Source organism: Neophocaena asiaeorientalis, unplaced genomic scaffold, assembly GCF_003031525.2.
Source record: "Neophocaena asiaeorientalis asiaeorientalis breed wild unplaced genomic scaffold, Neophocaena_asiaeorientalis_V1.1 scaffold203, whole genome shotgun sequence".
NCBI classification, from domain to species: domain Eukaryota; kingdom Metazoa; phylum Chordata; class Mammalia; order Artiodactyla; family Phocoenidae; genus Neophocaena; species Neophocaena asiaeorientalis.
The window spans coordinates 1,799,814-1,820,890 of record NW_020172776.1 but is presented as its reverse complement, the minus strand read 5'-3'; the positions used below and the strand labels follow the sequence as shown (position 1 = coordinate 1,820,890).

The 21,077-nt window shown below is 37.3% G+C and overlaps 1 protein-coding gene and 2 pseudogenes across 3 annotated transcripts in view; 2 read left to right on the top strand and 1 right to left on the bottom strand.

Moving 5' to 3' along the window:
* Positions 1–21,077, bottom strand: part of CDK19 (cyclin dependent kinase 19) — a 180,717-nt gene that overhangs the window by 28,079 nt on the left and 131,561 nt on the right. The window lies entirely within an intron of this gene.
* On the top strand, positions 4,625–7,787 carry LOC112396972 (proteasome maturation protein pseudogene; annotated as a pseudogene).
* LOC112396950 (proteasome maturation protein pseudogene) lies at positions 10,115–11,619 on the top strand (annotated as a pseudogene).

Here is a 21,077-nt window from a genome sequence, read left to right as displayed (position 1 = left end):
GACTATGTTCTCTGACCACAATGAAATTAAGTTAAAAGTCAATTACAGGGACTTCCCTGGTGGTGCAGTGGTTAAGAATCAGCCTGCCAATGCAGGGGACACAGGTTCGATCCCTGGTCCTAGAAGATCCCACTTGCCGTGGAGCAACTAAGTCTGTGCGCCACAACTGCTGAGCCTGCGCTCTACAACTACTGAAGCCCATGTGCCGCCAACTACTGAGCCCACGTGCTGCAACTACTGAAGCTCACACGCCTAGAGCCCATGCTCCGCAACAAGAGAAGCCACCGCAATGAAAAGCCCACACTCGTCGCAACTAGAGAAAGCCCACGCACAGCAATGAAGACCCAATGCAGCCCCCCCCACAAAAAGTCAATTACAAAAGTATAAATCTAAAGCTCCATATATTTTGAAGTGTAAAAATACCTCTAAATTATTCAAAGGTAAAAGGAGAAAGCATGAAGAAATTTAAAATACTCAGAAATGGAATAATGATAGTACGACCTATCAAAACCTGTGGAACTTACAAGGGAAATGTATAGCCTTAAATATTTACGTTAGGAAGAAAGGCTGAAAATAATTATGTGCCTAAGTTAAGAAGTTAAAACAAAACAAAGCAAAATTCAACAGACTAAAACAAAAGAAAGTAGAAGTATAAAGGTAAGGACAGGAATTTATGAACAAGAGAGGATTTATGAAGCCTTTAGGACAACTACATCAAAAGGAGAGAAAGTGCAAATAGATGATATTACAAATTTAAAAAAGGAACATAACTATAGATTCAGTGGAGGTTAGAAAGATAAAAGAACCCTATTAAAAAACTATATCTATTAATTTAAAAATATATACAAAATAGGCAAATTCAAGAAACTGTAACCTACAAATTGACTCAAAATGAATTAGAAAACCTGAAGAAACCAAGAAGTAGTAAATAAAGTAAAACTGGACTTAAAAATCTTGCTACCAAAGGGTAAGCTGGGACGAAGTGAGAGAGTGGTATGGACTTATATACACTACCAAATGTAAAACAGATAGCTAGTGGGAAGCAGCTGCATAGCACAGGGAGATCAGCTCGGTGCTTTGTGACCACCTAGAGGGATGGGATAGGGAGGGTGGGAGGGAGACGCAAGAGGGAGGAGATATGGGGATGTATGTATATGTATAGATGATTCACTTTGTTTAAAGCAAAAACTAACACACCATTGTAAAGCAATTATATTCCAATAAAGATGTTAAAAAGAAAAATCTTGCTACCAAGAAAACAGATGATCACAGAGGCAAGTTCTCCAAATTTTCAATGAACAGATTGTTTCAATTTTATTCAAACATTTTCAGAGACGAGAAGAAGAGGGAATACTCCCAACACATTCTAGAAAGCCAGTATAACCTTGATAGAAAAACCAAAAAAGGATAAGAAAGAAAAACTTCAGGCCAACTCCACTCAAAAATATTAAACAAAATAGTAATAAGCCAAATCCAGAAAAAGGAATGCCAGGATGGCTTAATATAAGAAAATCTATATAAGTCCATCACCACAGTGACAGATTAAAGAAGAAAGATGATTTAATTATCTTGATAGAGGCTGAAAAAGCAGCTCATAAAATTTAACACGCAGTCATGATAAAAGCTCTCAGCAAGTTAGACTAGAAAAAACTTCCTTAACCTGATAATGGGTATATATCAAAAACTAAGAAAGAAACAATGAAATCATTTCCTTTAAAATCAGGAATAATGTAAGAATACCCACTATTAACACTTCTAAAATCAACACTGTACTATAAGTCTATTACTATAAAGCAATAATTAAAGACATATATTAGAAAGGCAAAAATAAAACTATTGTTATTTTCAGATAATATAATTATCTACATAGAAAGCCCAAAGTATTTACAGGCAAATTATTAGCAAAAGTAAGAGAGTTTAGAACGTCTGGCTACTTGAACAATATGAACAAGTCAACTGTATTTCTGTATATCAGAAAAAAAAAGCTAGGAAATATAATTTTTCAAAGGCAGCATTTCTATAGCAACAACAACAAAAAAGTATAAGGTGCCTAGGAATAAATATATCAAAAGATTTACAAGATTTTTATACAGAACACCTTGAAACCTTGTTTTAAATGATATTAAGAAGTTCTAAATAAATTAAGAGCTCATGTTAATAGATAAGAAGACTCAATATAGTAAAGACATCAATTCTCCCAATACTTCTCTGTATATTCAATGCAATTTCAATCAAAATTCCATCAGAGTTTCCTTGTGGAACTTGAAAAGCTGATTTTAAAATGTATGTGAAAGAGCAAAGAGCTAAGAATAGCCAAGATATTCACTAAGTGTTAGGGGTAGGGGATGAGGAGAGGAATCTGGCTCAAAACATTATATCAAGATTTATTTTAAAGCTATAGTGATTAAACAGTGTGGTTCTAGTACAGGGATAGACAAACTGATCAATGGGAGAGAATGGAGAACCCAGATGGAACCAAAATACTGAGAGAGAACTTCAGATCAGTGGAGAAAGGAAGAACTAATCAATAAATGGTGCTGGCACAACAGGTTATCTAAGCGGGAAAAAAGTAAAATGAATCCTCACCTCATATCATATAAACAACAATTTCAGGAGGATTAAGGAATTAAATGTGAAAAGCAAAACTTTAAAACTTTGGAGGAAAAAAAAAACTGGAGAATATCTTTCTGAGGTGAGGAAGAATTTCTTAAACAAGATACAAAGAATAACCGTAAGAGAAAAGACATAAATTTGTCTATTAAAATAACTTCCAATCATCAAAGATAAGGAAAATAAAAAGACAAAGCACAGACAGGCAGAAGTATTTGCAACACTTATCAGTAACAAAGGTTTAGTATCCAGAATAAAGAACTCCTACAAATCAATATGAAAAACAAGCTAACAGAAAAACGGACAAAACGTCCAAACAGGGATTTAACAAAAAGAAGAAAATGTTTAACCACTAAGCATATGAAAAGATGATGCTATACCTCATCAATAATGGGGAAAATGCAAATTAAAATCACAGTGAGATACCATTTTACACCTAGTAAATTGGTTAAAAATTAAGAACAGTTGAGTAGGAAGTAGTTCAGGGGAGCTCCAATACATTGCTGGTGGGAGAATAAATTGGTACAACTTTTTTGGAAAACAATTTGGCATCATCTTGCAAAACTGAACAATTGCATACCCTTTGACTCAGTAATTCCATTTTTAGAAACACCAAAGAATGTTCATAGCAGCACAGTTTGTAATAAAAAAAAAAAAATCTGGACGCAACCCAAATTTCTAGCCAATAGGAAATTGGAGAAATTAATCTTGGTCGAGTCACACAATGAATTTTAAAACAGCAGTGAAAATCACTGAATTACAAACAAAAGTAAAAAATGTTCAGGTCTTGGAAGCATTATGTTGAGAGAAAAAAAGCAAGTTTTAGAAGACTATAGACACAGGATGCCATTTTCATAAAACTTAAAACCGAGCAGAGCTAAAAAATGTTCTGTTCAGGCATACATACAAATGTGATAACCCTATTTTTTAAAAGGAGTGAATAATAGGTTCAAAATTCAGGATATTTCTTACCTCTTGGGAGGAGACAAGAGGACAGGATGAGGGAAAAAACATAAATAGAAGCAAGCTATTGGTAATATTCCAGTTATTGAGTTAAGTGATAGGCTCTTGACTGTTATGCTTTGTAAGATAATATATAAAGCAAGGAATGGGGATAGGTACTGTTGGGAGTGGGATGACAGGGTGTTATTTCCAACATCATTTAAGCATAATTTTAAATTACTTACATAATGCCTCTCTGAGAAGGTAACATCTGGGATAAGACGTGAAGAAAGTGCAGTAATAAGGGACGAGCAACTTGAAAGGCTTGAGGCACAGGTAAAGCAGAGACACGCTACGGAGAACAGTGGGCATCGGGGAGAACAGAGTGGTAAGGCACTGATGATTCTAAAGAGAAGGAAACCCTAGGTAGTGCTTGCTTGCTGTTTGCAGTGGTTCTGCTTTTGGCACAAGTCATTTGGGTAGCAGAACTGGATGACCGGGGCACGAACCCGTGTCCCCTGCATCGGCAGGCAGACTCTCAACCACTGCGCTACCAGGGAAGCCCCTGGATGGGTTCTTGAGCACTGTCTAGCCTGTGCTCTGAGAGTTGATGAGGGCTGCCACGAGATCTGCAGCAGAGCAAGATCATGGTGTTCAGAGCAGTGAGGAAAAACCTTGGTGAGCTGGCAGGGTGACTCACTGGAGAAAGAGCAAGGAGGTCAGTGCTGTTGCAGTCAATGTGAGAGGAGGGGAGTTAGCCCAGGGGCAGCAGAGGAGGGGTGGGGCAAAGGTTAGGGAGGGGTGCCGGTCAGACAGAATGACATGTGGGCTCAGAAAGACTAGGTTTTTCATGACTAGAATTAGCATCGTTTTGTTATATTATCCATCTTACCCATAATTTTTACAAATTGCATAATTTATTTTATATATATCCTGCCCAATCTCTGATAGCAGAGTTTGGAGAGATTACCATTTTCTACTACATTATATATTTCCATAATGTTTGATTTTGTATATTTTGGTATTGTTTACAAGTAGATAAATGGTATTTTAAAAATATAAGAAAAAAATAATGCTGAGAGGAATAAAGGGTAGAAGAACAAGAGCCAGTGAAAGAACTGGTGAAAGAGCATCTAAGGTAAGAAAACTGTCAGCACAGGGTTCTAGAAGCTACGAGTTTAAAAAGGAAGAGGTAGCCTTCAGCTGCAACAGAATGAAAGCTGAGGAGAGGCAACTTTGGGACAATTAGAAGGTCACTGGTGACACAGAAAAAATAATTTCTGTGCATTTACAGAAGCTAGACACAATAAATGAGACCCAAATAAGTGGAAAAAAGGTAAAGGCAGATATAGAGTACATTTTTCAAGGCCTTAGTGAGAATGGGAATCTCTGGGATATAACAATTTTTTAAATTGTAAAATCATCAAATAAACCATTTTATGTACCATTTGTTACACTGTTCGCAATTCCTAAATTTTGGATTTAGGAATTAAATCCTTTTAAAATAAAGATATAAGATAAAAACACAAAGTATGATATAAGGGAACAAAAATTGCTTCGTATAAGAAATGAAAATAGATTATGAGCTGCTGAATGGGAGAAAAGCAGGAAGTTCATCTTGGACCACTGTTAGCTCTTATTAGAAGTTCCTGCAGTCACACTATATGGAAACAGAGAATATGAATATGAGCACCACAATGGAATGAGGGGAGAGAGAGAGAGAGAGAGAGACAGAGAGAGACAGAGAGAGACAGAGAGAGAGAAGAGGATCTAGCTAGTTCTGAAGACAGTAGAGAATAACTTTGACGTGATCTACTTGAAGCCCATGGAAGCTCTAAGAGTGAGGCCTGAGATGAGGGCAGAAGTGGTGACATGGTTTAGGGGAGCAGCGACTGTGAGCTCTTTTGTACAGTGTGAGAAAGGAACCTAGAGCTTGGGCAGTATCCATAGAGAAGGGTTCCTGTAGTCAAGTAAAAATCTAGAATCACAGAGGAAATCTTTTTTTTTTTTTTGCAGTACGCGGGCCTCTCGCTGTTGTGGCCTCTCCCGTTGCGGAGCACAGGATCCGGACGCGCAGGCTCAGCGGCCTTGGCTCACGGGCCTAGCCGCTCCGCGGCACGCGGGATCTTCCCAGACCGGGGCATGAACCCGTGTCCCCTGAATCGGCAGGCGGACTCTCAACCACTGTGCCACCAGGGAAGCCCGGGAATCATTTTTTAATGCACACCTCTTAACTGGGCTTTATCTGTCCCCTTCAGGACGAGTGAATGTGTTATGGTCATAAGATACTTGATGTTTCAAAATAACAACAATAACAGCAAAATAAATAACATGATCACCATGAAAATGCATTTAACTTAGGGAACTATATTCAACATCCTGTAATAAATCATAATGGAAAATAAAATAAATAAAATGCATTTAACTTTTCAAAGCATTTTCACATCGATTTTCTTCTTCTTAAGGGAAATACTCAAGGACCTACAGGGCTAGGGGCAAGTCTCTGAACAACTCCATATAACCCTCAAGATTCCACATTGAGTTGTGTTTACAGATATTATGCTGAATTTTCAAAAGACTAACTTTGACAGTGATTAATTAAATGAAGGTATATGCTATTAAAAAACAAAGGAAACTGCAGCTCATGCACACACACCCACACACACACGTACAAACCTAAAAGAATGAAAAAAGGATACCAAAATTGTTCTGACCTAGTTACATCCCAGTTAACACAGACTATGCTTTACTAAAACCCCTCTTCTTACTGTGAACACAAAATGCCAGCTGTGAAAGAAAGTGATACTGCTGGGTTTGCACACTTTAGTTACCATAGAAACAGTAGAAATGGCAGGAGTTGGATGTCTCATATTCAAGTTATCAGCAATAAAGTTGGACAGACAAATCAAGGCTGCAGGGTTCGTTTTAGTTAAATTGTATTTTAAAGGCAAAAGTCAGGGAATTAATGTGATAAACAGTATGGTTACTCAGAAATTATTCTTGAAATATCTATATTTTAGCAGAATTTAGTTAATTCTTGAATGTACATTCATGATGTTTTACATGTATTCTAGATTTGCTTTTTCCTTTTATAGAATCAATTTTTTTCACAGGGTTAAATTTATTTCAGTTAATTGGCACATCATAAATAGAACAGCCTAAAGATATACAATTATCCTACTACATTTGCTTTACACTTCCTACACCAGGACATTTGGAACAAAAATATGAAACCCACAAGATGACTCTCATCAGCACCAGTAAAGAAGACAGAAAAACAAACACAACTGTCTACAATCCTGAATAATAGGAAAAAACCAATCAGACATCAACTGGACTAGTTTCTGAACAATGAACAGTGCTAGCCTAATATTAATGGCTACAACTATTCTTTTCTTTAAATACAGAAGTGGCATGACTCTCGTCACATTTCATACAGAAGTACATTCCCAGGAGAAAATTTTCAGTTTATGTTCCTTTCTTTACACTGTTCTCCATTGTTCACCTTGAACAAATAAGATTCTGTATTGTAACAAACAGGACAAAGAACTAAGAGTGAGAGACATGCTTTTTTTCTTAAGCACAATAGCCATTTGCTAGTAGCATCAGTCTATCATAATTTTACCTCTTAAAATAACTTCATTGACAGTAAAGGAGTTAAAAATATAGAGAATCTGATTATTGTGACTGCAACCTCCTAAAGGGCAGGGAAGATATTTCTATCACCACTTTATGTATCTGCTGAAATCCAGGCATACAGCATTTAATAAATATTTGTTGAATGGGTTCGCAGAGCGAGTTAGTTGAAGGTGAATGCCAGAGGACTTGGATCTCAGCTAAAGGACAGTATTCCAGTTACTGAACTTTCAGCAAGTGGACCTTTTGAAAGTCATGATCTTCTTCGAGAAGATTTTTCTTGTGTGAAAAATGAACTTTTGCCCAGTCATCCTCTTGAATTAACAGAAAAAAATTTCCAGCTCAACCAAGATAAAATGAACTTTTCCACACTGAGAAACATCCAGGGTCTATTTGCTCCACTAAAACTACAAATGGAATTCAAGGCAGTGCAGCAGGTTCAGTGTCTTCCATTTCTTCCCAGCTCAAACCTTTCATTGGATATCTTGAGGGGTAATGATGAGACTATTGGACTTGAAGATATTCTTAATGACCCGTCACAAAATGAAATAATGGGAGAACCACATTTGATGGTTGAATATAAGCTCGGTTTACTGTAATGCAGTGTGCTGTTCATGGAAATAGAGGGGCTGCATCTTTACAGTCATTTTTTACTATAATTTGATGTGCATAACATTAAAAGTACTGACACATGAGAATTTTTGCCTAAATAGTATCTGTGATCATTTGAAATTATTTGGGTCTTTGGTTTATGTGATAATTGAAAGCACTAAAGGGAGATGGTTTTAAAACTTCTAATTTATATTAAAACAATAGCTTTCTATATCTTTAAAAAAATGTTGCTAATTAATATCATAAAACTATCCACAGGTTCCAATTCAGCCTGTTTTCCAGTTATTCCATAAATTTACTTTTGAATAACGATTATCAGTATTTGAGTCTGCAAACTTCATAGTAGCATCTTTTAGAATAAACATCTGTTCAGATGTTCAGAATAAACATCTGTTCAGAATAAACATCTGTTCAGTTCAGAATAAACATCTGTTCAGCATTTCAAAGTAAGTACAAAATAAGAGTATTATATTTTACCTTCTTTCAGTATAGTCCATTAATACTCATAAGAATAACACTTGCTTTATTGATGCTACTTTAGAATTATAACTATATTCTTTGATTCTTTCAGGTTGAAAAGTATAAGTTCAGAGGTTTTGATTTTGGTCTTGTTTTTAAAGTGAAAAATTAAATAAAACAATCAGCAGATGTCAATTAAAAAAACAGATTTGTTGAATGAATGAACAATTAAATGAATGAATGAAAATTGCCAATGCTCAGTATTCATCGTCCTTTGGTAGGCAAGTTCTCAATTTTGAAAGAAATTGTTAAGAAACCAGAGTGAGCACTTACCATGAAATATGCCAAGCTCACTTCTGAATATAGATTTTTTAAAGACCTAATTTTAATTCAGTCCAGGGTTTCAACAATCACTCATATGCCAATGACTCCAAAATCTATACCTCTAGGTCTCTAAGCTTCTATATATCTAGAGATATGTCAACTGTATGCTGGCTATCTCCACAATCATCTCAAATTCAACTTGTTCAAACTGAATCTTCACTGTCTCTCTTTCTGATAGTATTCCCTTCTCAGTCACTCAATCAACAAAAGCAGAAGTCTGAACACCTGTCCTTTATTCCTAAAATCTAACCAATCCTCAGGCCTGATTATCTTACCTCCTAAAGATTTATCTGCTATCTCCCCCCCCCCACAATCTTGATTACCTCTGACCTGATTCAGGCCTTCATCATTTCTCAACCAGCTCATTACAACAGCCTGAGAAAGCTGCTATCTATCCCTGCACCCTCAAACCAATTCTCCACATCCCTGTCTCAGTAGTGTTTCTTAAGCAAAAACCTGACCAGCTCAGCTGTGACTGACCACAGGAAAAACCCATGCTTCTAAACGTGACAATTAAGATCCACTGTAATCTGGTCCCTACTTCTTTCTTCTTCCTCTTCTTTCACTACTTTTTTGCTTTGCCCCAGTAATATCAAAGCGCTCACAGTTTCTTACCCCATTCCCTTATTCATGCTGTCCCCTCTGCCTGGAATGTTCTCCCCACCCACGTCCCCCAAGTCATTCTTATAATTTTTTTTTTTTTGCAGTACGCGGGCCTCTCGCTGTTGTGGCCTCTCCCGTTGCGGAGCACAGGATCCGGACGCGCAGGCTCAGCGGCCTTGGCTCACGGGCCTAGCCGCTCCGCGGCACGCGGGATCTTCCCAGACCGGGGCATGAACCCGTGTCCCCTGAATCGGCAGGCGGACTCTCAACCACTGTGCCACCAGGGAAGCCCGGGAATCATTTTTTAATGCACACCTCTTAACTGGGCTTTATCTGTCCCCTTCAGGACGAGTGAATGTGTTATGGTCATAAGATACTTGATGTTTCAAAATAACAACAATAACAGCAAAATAAATAACATGATCACCATGAAAATGCATTTAACTTAGGGAACTATATTCAACATCCTGTAATAAATCATAATGGAAAATAAAATAAATAAAATGCATTTAACTTTTCAAAGCATTTTCACATCGATTTTCTTCTTCTTAAGGGAAATACTCAAGGACCTACAGGGCTAGGGGCAAGTCTCTGAACAACTCCATATAACCCTCAAGATTCCACATTGAGTTGTGTTTACAGATATTATGCTGAATTTTCAAAAGACTAACTTTGACAGTGATTAATTAAATGAAGGTATATGCTATTAAAAAACAAAGGAAACTGCAGCTCATGCACACACACCCACACACACACGTACAAACCTAAAAGAATGAAAAAAGGATACCAAAATTGTTCTGACCTAGTTACATCCCAGTTAACACAGACTATGCTTTACTAAAACCCCTCTTCTTACTGTGAACACAAAATGCCAGCTGTGAAAGAAAGTGATACTGCTGGGTTTGCACACTTTAGTTACCATAGAAACAGTAGAAATGGCAGGAGTTGGATGTCTCATATTCAAGTTATCAGCAATAAAGTTGGACAGACAAATCAAGGCTGCAGGGTTCGTTTTAGTTAAATTGTATTTTAAAGGCAAAAGTCAGGGAATTAATGTGATAAACAGTATGGTTACTCAGAAATTATTCTTGAAATATCTATATTTTAGCAGAATTTAGTTAATTCTTGAATGTACATTCATGATGTTTTACATGTATTCTAGATTTGCTTTTTCCTTTTATAGAATCAATTTTTTTCACAGGGTTAAATTTATTTCAGTTAATTGGCACATCATAAATAGAACAGCCTAAAGATATACAATTATCCTACTACATTTGCTTTACACTTCCTACACCAGGACATTTGGAACAAAAATATGAAACCCACAAGATGACTCTCATCAGCACCAGTAAAGAAGACAGAAAAACAAACACAACTGTCTACAATCCTGAATAATAGGAAAAAACCAATCAGACATCAACTGGACTAGTTTCTGAACAATGAACAGTGCTAGCCTAATATTAATGGCTACAACTATTCTTTTCTTTAAATACAGAAGTGGCATGACTCTCGTCACATTTCATACAGAAGTACATTCCCAGGAGAAAATTTTCAGTTTATGTTCCTTTCTTTACACTGTTCTCCATTGTTCACCTTGAACAAATAAGATTCTGTATTGTAACAAACAGGACAAAGAACTAAGAGTGAGAGACATGCTTTTTTTCTTAAGCACAATAGCCATTTGCTAGTAGCATCAGTCTATCATAATTTTACCTCTTAAAATAACTTCATTGACAGTAAAGGAGTTAAAAATATAGAGAATCTGATTATTGTGACTGCAACCTCCTAAAGGGCAGGGAAGATATTTCTATCACCACTTTATGTATCTGCTGAAATCCAGGCATACAGCATTTAATAAATATTTGTTGAATGGGTTCGCAGAGCGAGTTAGTTGAAGGTGAATGCCAGAGGACTTGGATCTCAGCTAAAGGACAGTATTCCAGTTACTGAACTTTCAGCAAGTGGACCTTTTGAAAGTCATGATCTTCTTCGAGAAGATTTTTCTTGTGTGAAAAATGAACTTTTGCCCAGTCATCCTCTTGAATTAACAGAAAAAAATTTCCAGCTCAACCAAGATAAAATGAACTTTTCCACACTGAGAAACATCCAGGGTCTATTTGCTCCACTAAAACTACAAATGGAATTCAAGGCAGTGCAGCAGGTTCAGTGTCTTCCATTTCTTCCCAGCTCAAACCTTTCATTGGATATCTTGAGGGGTAATGATGAGACTATTGGACTTGAAGATATTCTTAATGACCCGTCACAAAATGAAATAATGGGAGAACCACATTTGATGGTTGAATATAAGCTCGGTTTACTGTAATGCAGTGTGCTGTTCATGGAAATAGAGGGGCTGCATCTTTACAGTCATTTTTTACTATAATTTGATGTGCATAACATTAAAAGTACTGACACATGAGAATTTTTGCCTAAATAGTATCTGTGATCATTTGAAATTATTTGGGTCTTTGGTTTATGTGATAATTGAAAGCACTAAAGGGAGATGGTTTTAAAACTTCTAATTTATATTAAAACAATAGCTTTCTATATCTTTAAAAAAATGTTGCTAATTAATATCATAAAACTATCCACAGGTTCCAATTCAGCCTGTTTTCCAGTTATTCCATAAATTTACTTTTGAATAACGATTATCAGTATTTGAGTCTGCAAACTTCATAGTAGCATCTTTTAGAATAAACATCTGTTCAGATGTTCAGAATAAACATCTGTTCAGAATAAACATCTGTTCAGTTCAGAATAAACATCTGTTCAGCATTTCAAAGTAAGTACAAAATAAGAGTATTATATTTTACCTTCTTTCAGTATAGTCCATTAATACTCATAAGAATAACACTTGCTTTATTGATGCTACTTTAGAATTATAACTATATTCTTTGATTCTTTCAGGTTGAAAAGTATAAGTTCAGAGGTTTTGATTTTGGTCTTGTTTTTAAAGTGAAAAATTAAATAAAACAATCAGCAGATGTCAATTAAAAAAACAGATTTGTTGAATGAATGAACAATTAAATGAATGAATGAAAATTGCCAATGCTCAGTATTCATCGTCCTTTGGTAGGCAAGTTCTCAATTTTGAAAGAAATTGTTAAGAAACCAGAGTGAGCACTTACCATGAAATATGCCAAGCTCACTTCTGAATATAGATTTTTTAAAGACCTAATTTTAATTCAGTCCAGGGTTTCAACAATCACTCATATGCCAATGACTCCAAAATCTATACCTCTAGGTCTCTAAGCTTCTATATATCTAGAGATATGTCAACTGTATGCTGGCTATCTCCACAATCATCTCAAATTCAACTTGTTCAAACTGAATCTTCACTGTCTCTCTTTCTGATAGTATTCCCTTCTCAGTCACTCAATCAACAAAAGCAGAAGTCTGAACACCTGTCCTTTATTCCTAAAATCTAACCAATCCTCAGGCCTGATTATCTTACCTCCTAAAGATTTATCTGCTATCTCCCCCCCCCCACAATCTTGATTACCTCTGACCTGATTCAGGCCTTCATCATTTCTCAACCAGCTCATTACAACAGCCTGAGAAAGCTGCTATCTATCCCTGCACCCTCAAACCAATTCTCCACATCCCTGTCTCAGTAGTGTTTCTTAAGCAAAAACCTGACCAGCTCAGCTGTGACTGACCACAGGAAAAACCCATGCTTCTAAACGTGACAATTAAGATCCACTGTAATCTGGTCCCTACTTCTTTCTTCTTCCTCTTCTTTCACTACTTTTTTGCTTTGCCCCAGTAATATCAAAGCGCTCACAGTTTCTTACCCCATTCCCTTATTCATGCTGTCCCCTCTGCCTGGAATGTTCTCCCCACCCACGTCCCCCAAGTCATTCTTATAAATTTCTACTCATCCTTTCAGATTCAGCTCAGTCCTCCAAGAGAGCCCCATCCCAACTGGTTAGGCATGCTTCTGTACTCTCAGTACCTTATGCATAGCTAATCCCTGAACATACTTTACAGTTTCTCTTTTAAGCCTTACTATTTTATGATTATCAATTTATGTGTATCTTCCCCACCACGCATTCATTAGGAAAGGGACTGTATTTTACCTATCCCTGTATTTCCAGTGCCCAGCATACTGTCTGGAACACCTTAGAAGGACGAAATATGTTTATAAAGCAAACATTCTAGGTCTAAAAACCAGTACTTCCCCCACAGAAATCCAGAAAAATGGACATTATGTTCCATAGTTCTATTAGTGTCATACTTTAGGTGTACTGTGGGTTAAATAGGCCTTTGTATTCAGAGAACCTAACCACTATTTAAAGTGCTCTTTCTCAGCGAAAATTCCTTCCCAGTTAGAAATTATGTGTCAATAACTAGATGTAGGCTGTCTTAAAATGAGCAGTCTATAATACTAAATGCTGTGATTAATTTCATTTTACCTTAAAATGGTCTAGAGGTATCTGTAACAGGTACCTACTTAATTAAACCTCGGTATTCATGGTAAACAGCTGCCAACCCAGCACTGCACAACAGTTAACAATGCACTTCTTTGTCTTTGCCTTTTAGGAGTGGTTACAGGCCTGAACAGCAGAGATAAGGTTTTCTTTTCTCTAACAAGAACCAATAAAAAGCAGCCTTTATAAAAAGCTTTATGCAAGACAAACACATGTATCTAGAAGGCAATTTACCTAACAAACTTCAAGGTCACCAACAGTATAATCAAGATATATTCCACATTGACAGCAAGGCCAGGAAACAAGGCTACAAAGGTATTCAGATGCTATCCTGTTCATTAACTAGTACAATCCATCCGCAGAGAAGCAACACTGGTAGAAAGTAGTTTTCCATTTACATTTGTGACAGTCACATTCAAATCAAATAATTCATTCTTATTATCATGAGAAATTAAGAATGTCAGAGGTAGAAGTTATCAAACAGCCCTCTCATTTTACTCATGAAGAAACACAAAAAACCTATAACCTCAACTAAGTCCACTGTCCACAGTGGCAGACCCAGGCTTAGAACCTAAGTCTCTCAGAGATGTACTCCAGGCCAGGGTTATGAGAACAAAAGCACACTTGGCAAATAAACAATACTTAATTGACTTATAGTCCTCACCAACAGAAGACTTCTACCCAGATGTGTGCTTAGTTGAAAATATGATCACACAAAATAACCATCATAAATAATCTCCCAGTGAAACGAATCATCAGTCCTTAAATGCAAGGTCCCCTCTTGACGAAGATACCATCATTCTCAGTAAGGGATCTTGGATCATCCTACGGTGTTGGTCAAATAGAATGCCTGTGGTAGCACACACATTTGTCCTAATTCATCAATTTGTAATTTAAATGGGTATATTTTATTGTATATAAATTCTACTTCAATAAAATTAATTTAATAAAATAGTATGTCTGAATTGATTCTTCAGTTCTAAACATAGGCCTCAAACTACTGGGGCTCCTTCTGTAAGCCTTCACTCCTAACCAGTTTCTGCCATTGCTGTCACTGTGGAATATATCTTGACTATATACCCTTTTAGGGACTATGAAGTTAACTTGGCAAATAGCCTTCTAGAAATGTGTTTGTCAGTACAGGCTAATAGAACTATACTAAAGCCAGGATCATCAAAAGAGCCCTGTCACCGAGCTGAACCTTCAGAGGCCTCATAAGCCACTGTGAGTCAAACCACGTCCCCTTTGAAGCTGGCCCTCTTAGAAGTATGACTCTTAGTGTGTATCACCTGCCTGTCAAACAGATGGTAGGGCACTATGCTCTAACTCAAACCAGCAGATGTGCAGGACTCTGCTGCAAGCTCCGGTTACTGGGCTATGGGCATGGATGATGGAAAAACTGACATGCCAGAAAGAATCACAGCCCCATATCTAGAAAACACCTCAATAATACCTTCTTACATTTGTAAGATGCGTGTCACAGTATCCAGAGCATTGTAAGAAACATTACCATACCTATCTTTACAAGGCCTTGTATAGAAGCAGTAGAAGCATCTGTACACAGAAGACATGACTACCATCAAAGGCCTTCAGGCTGCCATCATGAGCAGCTGAGCCACAGACTGTGGAGGACCAGCTCTAAGGAACTAGTTAGGAACCAAAGGTCACCAGCAAAAGCCCTAGTGTGATTCTTCAGCATGACAAGATTTGTAATTGTCCAAAATCACCTAAAATTGAAGGTTAGAAGATAACCAGGCCATACTTAACTTTTTTCATTGTTAGCTTTGCATTCTGAAAGAAATTAGGGTGACTAAATCATATTAAAATAAATGCTGCTTTCTGTCACAATTTGTCAAGTGAAACGTTAATAAATCAAATGAAAAATAATAGTCATTTGATTAGCATGGAATTGTTAGAATGAAAAGTTAAGTGAAACACTAACTTTGATCTATTTAAGCCAGTTTTTAAAAACTTTTTAAAATATAAAATATTTAGCAATATTTAAATATAAACCAGATGAAACATGCCCTACTTTTTTTTTTTAAAACACCAAGAAGCATGTTTCACATATTTACAGTAGAGCTCTACTCTGTAAAGCATAAGTGGCTAGGAGTATCAGGCTAAAGGAATTCTGGGGAAGCAAGTGGTTAAAAGAAAGGGCATCGCTGCACTGCTGATGATATTCAGAAGAATGGACAGAAGCTTCTACAGAAAGGAAATCAGGAGAAATTCAGGAACTCTGGAGCTAAGACAATGGAATCAACAACAATATAAAGCACCTATTATTATTGCCATTTTACAAATAAGTAAACTGAGGCTTAAGTAGCAAGACTGACTATCTTGGAAATAATTTTTTTTAATTTATTATTTTTGGCTGTGTTGGGTTTTTGCTGCTGCACGTGGGCTTTCTCTAGTTGTGGCGAGCAGGGGCTATTCTTCGTTGCGGTGCGCGGGCTTCTCATTGCAGTGGCTTCTCTTGTTGCGGAGCACAGGCTCTAGGTGCGTGGGCTTCAGTAGCTGTGGTCCATGCACTCAGTAGTTGTAGCGTGCAAGCTCTAGAGTGCAGGCTCAGTAGTTGTGGCGCACGGGCTTAGTTGCTCCGTGGCATGTGGGATCTTCCCGGACCAGGGCTCGAACCCGTGTCCCCTGCATTGGCAGGCGGATTCTTAACCACTGTGCCACCAGAGAAGTCCGGAAATATATTGTTTTTTAATCTAGGATCTCAATGCTCCCATATCATAAGAACTAAGCAAGGCTAAAACTCTAAAACATTATGAAAATGCTTGCAAAATGCTGCCATGATGGCTACAGTAAGATTTTAAGGGTTTCTTTGAAGTATAAACATTTGCCTTATCAGGCCCTGTTTAGCATAGACAAAATTAAAGACTTGATGCATCTCCTTGTCACACAAGTTATGAAGAGAAGCTGTGAGGCAAAGAGAGATTTCTAGACAATTCTCCAACAACCAAGCATTTATTTTCATCAAACTTTCACAAAGAAGAACAGCACAGCACTTTTTTTCCAGCTGAGTAGAAAACAGAGGGCCATCTTTGACTTCATATATTGGATTTTCATACAGTGCTGTTCCTAAAAAGTCTTCAAATGCTCTTTTTGGCTAAAGGACTATATTTCATGCTGTCCTTTCACTGTTTGTCAGCTAGCTGTTACAACTCAGCAGCATTACCAAACTTGGAAAACAAAGGTTTTGCTATCATTTAAAGTTTCCTTTGCATTTTTACTTTTGCTTTACACAAATGTGTGGAAAAGAAAAATAGAAATAAAAAAGTACTAATATTAGTGATAAGCATATGCCTCAGACTGCATAACAAAGAAAGAACCTCTAGGTATGTTCAAAGTGAAAAATCCTGGGTCTCAATTTAACACACCCTCCAGATTTAAGTGGATTAAACTTGTGGTTCAATGCAGGGTGGGAAAGGAGGGAGGGAAGAGAAGAGGAGGGGAAAAGTAAGGAACATATACCAAATTCTGGGAATAAATCACTGAAGAATGTAAAAGGGAAGGAATAATTGGTACATTATAATGTTTTTTTCACTCTCTAGAACTATCCCGAAACTCTTACTACACAAGCAACTTTTATACATGGAAAAAATTATATATGAAAGGAGGGGGCTTCCTGCATTTTCTATACTATATTATAACTAAATTAAAAGGACAATAACAGGATCCAAACATCATTTAAAAGCCTCTCAGACTCTATGGTACGCAGCTTCAGACACGGTTTCCAATCATCCCCACCCCCAGTATACACACTCTTACGTAACTACTCCTCTTGAGTGTAGGCTATACCTAGTGACTTCTAATGAACAGAATACAGCAAAAGTAATGAGGCGTCACTTCCATGATTAACTTACAGAAGACTGTGACTTCCATCTTGCTAACACACATTCTCTCTCTCTCGCCCTCAAGTTTGCCACTCTGGTAAAGAAAACTGCCATGTTTTGAGATGCTCTATGGAGAGATCAACGTAACAAGGAAACAAGGAGGCCTCCACCCATCAGCCTGTGAGGAAATGAATCCTGCAAATAACCACGTGAGTGAACTAGAAGTGGACTCTTCCCAATCAAGACTTGAGTTGACTGCAACCTTTTAAAGAGACTCTGAAACAGAGAATCCAAGTAAGCCACACCTAGATTCCTGACCCATAGAATCTGTGAGATGATAAATGTTGTTTAAACTTGGGACTTGCTGATTAAAGAAAATGAAGCAACAGACATTCTAGCTACAGAGAAATGTATAATAAATGACTCTGGGTGATTTTGGCATATTAACTGGCAAAACTACATAGTTCTGGTTTGGCGATATTTTTTTTTCTTCCTTATGACACACCGTTGGTTCAGGCAGAATTTTTACTGGATTTTCAACAGCGCTGTAGGTTGTTTATGACATGTTGGCTACGTATATTTTACGTGTCTATTAATAACAAATTGCCCCCACATGTAGTATCTTTATTTTTTAATTAATTAATTAATTGCTTATTTTTGGCTGCGTTGGGTCTTTGTTGCTGTGCACGGGTTTTCTCTAGTTGAGGCGAGCGGGGGCTACTCTTTGTTACAGTGGGTGGGCTTCTCATTGTGGTGGATTCTCTTGTTGCAGAGCACGGGCTCTAGGCATGCGGGCTTCAGTAGTCGTGGAACGTGGGCTCAGTAGTTGTGGCTCACGGGCTCTAGAGCTCAGGCTCAGTAGTTGTAGCACACTGGCTTAGTTGCTCCGAGGCATGTGGGCTCTTCCCGGACCAGGGCTCTAACCCATGTCCTCAGCATTGGCAGGCGGATTCTTAACCACTGCACCACCAGAGAAGCCCAAGAAGCTCATAATTTTGAAAAAGAGATAAACTATATCTTGGCATTCTTCCAACCTACCAGAATAGTAATCCCATAAAAATGAGTCATCCTGTATTTCATCTTCTTACTCTTAGCTATATCCTGCTGTAAAATTAAAATACATCTTTCCTCCCTTGGTGTTTACAAGTTCCAAATATTTATAAACTTATGTCTCAACTGTCTCTCTGCTAAGATGAATATATTTAGCTCCTTTTCTCCTTTCCTTTTAAAGCAATTCCTCAATATAAGTCATCTTTTTGGTGACATTATTTAAATTCTCTATCTCTGTATTAAATTCTAGTATCCAAATGACATAATTAAAGTACTGTTCTAGATACGAAATCAATCACAATGAAAAACACCAACCTCACTGATGATGTAATGCTTCTTTGTGTGAAGTCCAAAACACTGGTTTTTATTTACTTTTTAGATTTGTTAGGTTATACTATTACTGCAAATTTATATTTACTCTAACACCTTTAATTGTATGGATTTTCTAGGTTTCTCACACCAAATGAAAATTTAGAGATGGTATGTACTCTGAAACAGTTGTGACTAACAAATAGTATAAAGCCAGATTCCCTATCATAATAAGAAATGAAGCATTTAAAAACCCTACTCATTGACTAAAACTGCAACTCTACTCTTCAGCTCACATACAAAATAATAAGTTTTCAAATGTCTCCAACATATCCCTTTTAACCATATTCACACTTGATATACTCTATCTTTCTGTATCTACCACTGAATATATCTATAAAGTAAACATACAGTTTAAATCTTCTACTCCTGAAAATACTTTGGCAAAACCATGACAATATGGTCCAGAGAGCAGGCTTCATGATCAGGGAAGAATTGAGTAGGCTATCACAGACTATATTCCTACTGGCTTTAAGTTTCAAATCTTATTAGAGTTACTTAAGCAGTAGAGGCACTAGGGGAATGTATAGGTAAAATACAAACAAGTGTTATACTAGGTCAGAACCACCTTCAGAACACATCTTCAATATTGTGTCCATGCTAATACAGATGGCCAATAGGCACATGAAAAGAGGCTCCACCTTCCCTATTGGCACAGTGGTTAAGAATCCTCCAATGCAGGGGACACAGATTCAAGCCCTGGTCTGGGAAGATCCCACGTGCCGTGGAGCAACTAAACCTGTGCGCCACAACTACTGAGCCTGCACTCTAGAGGCCACGAGCCACAACTACTGAGCCTGCACACCACAACTACTGAAGCCCGCATGCCACAATTACTGAAGCCCACATGCCTAGAGCTCATGCTCTGCAACAAGAGAAGCCACCACAATGAGAAGCCCACACACCACAACGAAAAGTAGCCCCCGCTTGCCACAACTAGAGAAAGCCCACACGCAGCAACGAAGACCCAACACAACCAAAAATTAATTAATTATTTTAAAAAAGAGGCTCCACATCACTAATTATTAGAGAAATGCAAATCAAAACTACAATGAGGTACCACCTCACACCAGTCAGAATGGCCATCATTAAAAAGTCTACAACTAACAAATTCTGGAGAGGGGGGGGGGGAAAGGGAACCCTCTTATACTGTTGGTGGGAATGTAAGTTGGTGCAGCTACTATGGAAAACAGTATGGAGTTTCCTTAAAAAATTAATAATAGTTACCACATGATCCAGCAATCCCACTCCTGGGAACATATCCAGACAAAACCATAATTCACAAAGATACATTCACCCTTACATTCATAGCAACACTATTCACAACAGCCAAGACGTGGAAACAACCTAAATGTCCATCAACAGATGAATGGATAAAGATGTGGTATGTACATAAAACAGAATACTACTCAGCCATAAAATAGAATGAAATAATGCCATTTGCAGCAACACAGATGCAACTAGAGATTATCATACCAAGTGAAGCAAGTCAGAAAGAGAAAGACAAATACCATACGATATCACTTATATGTGGAATCTAAAGTATGGCACAAATGAACCTATCTATGAAACAGAAACAGAATCACAGACATAGGGAACAGACTGGTGGTTGCCAAGGAGGAGGGGGTTGGGGAAGGGATGAAGTGGGAGGTTGAGGTTAGCAGATGTAAGCTATTATATATAGAATGGATAAACAACAAGGTCCTACTATATAACACAGGGAACTATATTCAATATCCTATGAGAAACCATAACGGAAAAGAATATTTTTAGAAAGAATGTGTGTGTGTGTGTGTGTGTGTGTGTGTATAAATAAATATAAGTGAATCACTTTGCTGTACTGCAGAAATTAACACAACGTTGTAAATCAACTATACTTCAATTAAAAACATACATATTGTGTCCATGCTATGGATGAAGTAATAATAATCAAGGGTGGCTTCTTTAATGGGGAAAAATAATTTCATTTGGTAAAAAAAAACTTCATTCTGTTGCCCACAAACTTTTAGCACTTAAAAACAAACAAACTCCCTAGCCTGATATTAGGTCCTTCCTTGATCAGGCTCCAACCCATATCTTCCTAGTCTTACTTCATACTACCCTAATTCAGCTTATCCATTTTTGAGCCAGACAGAACTAC